Source organism: Carlito syrichta, unplaced genomic scaffold, assembly GCF_000164805.1.
Source record: "Carlito syrichta isolate Samal-C Ts95f unplaced genomic scaffold, Tarsius_syrichta-2.0.1 Scaffold289110, whole genome shotgun sequence".
NCBI lineage: Eukaryota > Metazoa > Chordata > Mammalia > Primates > Tarsiidae > Carlito > Carlito syrichta.
In genome coordinates, this window is record NW_007233206.1 from 2,450 (window position 1) to 4,898 (window position 2,449).

Here is a 2,449-nt window from a genome sequence, read left to right on the forward strand (position 1 = left end):
TTAGAAAGTAAATTGGAGAGAGAGGAGATTCATCTCCCCAAGGTAGGGGAGGGAGACCAAAGCTTAGGAAACAGAGGCCACCTGCTCTTTCAATATACTATAAATTTCATGAAAGCAGAAAATTTCTTTTTTCATCTATATCTCTGTCACTTATGACAGTTCACAACACAGGATAGGCCTTTAACAATATTTGTTGAATGAATTAATTAATGATGGGAAATGAATTATTCAGATTCATAAAATATAATTCTTGACTCAAAGTACTAGTACTGTAAATGTCATCATTATGATAACCATATACTCCAAATTTTCTGGAACCACTTTGATTATTCTGTTCCCATAATTATTCTGTACTTGACAGACCATGCGTCTAGGGTTGGTTCCTACCTATGTACATGTATATGTGAACATAGGAGAGAAAGCAGTGAATCATTCTTGAGGGGCCATTGGAAACGGGAACAACACCAGTAATGGTAGTAGGAGTTTGCCATAAAATCAGGGAACGCAAGCCTATAATCCCAGCACTTTGGGAGGCCAAGGCGAGAAGACTGCCTGAGCCCGTGAGTTCAAAACCAGCTCGGGCAACTTGGTGAGACCTCTACAATAAATTTACCGATTAACCCGGCATGGTAGCACGTGCATGTACTTCCAGCTACTTGGAAGGCTGAGACAGAAGGATCGTCTGACCCTCGCAGGTCAAAGCTGGGGTGGCCGTGAGTGTGCCACTGCACTCCAGTCTGGGCTACGGAGTTAAAAAAAAAAAAAAAAAAAAAACAAGCCGGGTTCGGTGGCTCAGCCTGTAATCCCGCGCCTTTGGGAGGCTGAGGTGAGTGGATTGCCTGAGCCCGCGGGTTTGAGACCCGCCAGGGCAGCGAGACCTCATCTTTACAATAAATCAAAAAATCAGCCGGGCGTGGTAGCGCATGCCTGTAATTCCAGCTACTTGGAAGGCTGAGGCGGAAGGATCGCCGGAGTCCAGCAGGTCGAGGCTGCGGTGGCCGGGAGGGGCCACTGCACTCCAGTCTGGGCAACAGAGTGAGACTCCAACTCAAAAAAAAAAAAAAAAAAAAACCAGGAAGAAATGCATGAAGGCAGAATAACTTGATGAAGGAGCAGAGGCAGGAAATGAATAAGCATTTAGGGGTGAGTAATCTGGTGTAATTAAAGAATGTAATGTGCATTTGAGATCGAGAGAAGAGTAAAATGGATTGTGAATTGAAATGTAGGTGATTATCACATTATAGAAAATTTACATGTTAAACTAAAGAATTTGCTCATATTTCATAGAAAATGTGGAGTCACCAAAAGTTTTTTCAGCATAAATTTATAATATAGGAAGAACATTCTGGTGGCAATGCTATGAATTAATTAGAAGGGGAAGATACGTTTTATTAATAACAATCCTTCTCACAGCGCTAAAATAACTTGTGCCAAACTAGTCCAACTATATTTTATGGCAGCATTTTTAATAGAACTAGCAGAGTCAGCACACATTTCCCAAATCAGATGACAGAATAGGCTCTCTAAATTTTATCCATTAGCTTTTACTGCCTAAATTTTTTTATGCTAAAGAATAAAAAACATACGAGTTGCATTAATGCCCTCAATAAAATGGATGCTTAAATTGATAGTTATGTTCACTTTTGGCCAAACCTATCAGCTTCCTATTCAAATCCAGTATTTCTGAAATGCTTTGGAATAATTTTATAGGCCAAGTACTGTGCTTGGCCTTTACTGAGAAATGAGTTTAAGACTAATTACTTAAATTAATACTAGGAATTATCACCACATAGACTTAGCCTGTCGCCTTCCCTATTTAGGATAGCTGCATTTTCATGGTAAAGTTATATTTATATTAGGCCAAGATAAGAGAGGATATCTGTCTTCTTTCGTCAGCTTAATAAATCTCAGAGAATACTCTTTGGCATGAATTTTCCAATCTGGATTAGATATTGATCAGCTAAAGTGGTTAATTGGCACATCTTCCTTTGGAGAAGTAGTAGCTCTGTCTTCAGGTATCATTAGATTCTCCTTAAATGATTAAAAAATGGCTTCTCTGACAAGCTGAGTCATACTTTATTAAGAGGGCAGAATATAGTTAAAGAGGCATGACTTTGGAGTCGAATATTCCTAAATTCAAATCCCTACTGTCCTACTTACTAGTTGAATAATATTCATTCAATAAATGGTTAAGGACTATTTTGTGCCAATTATTGATACAGACACTGGGGATTGAAAGGCTCTGTCTTCAAGAAGCCAGCAGTTCAGTAAGAGAGGTAGACTATAAAGTAAATGATGTAAAATAGAAGAGTAAACTGGGAACTATGGTGGCACTAACCAATAGGTAATATGAGAAGGTAACTAAATGAAAAGGCACTCTGGACCAAAGAAACATAAAGAACTAAATTATCAAGATGTGCCTAAGACTGCTATGTTTGGGGACTCCAAA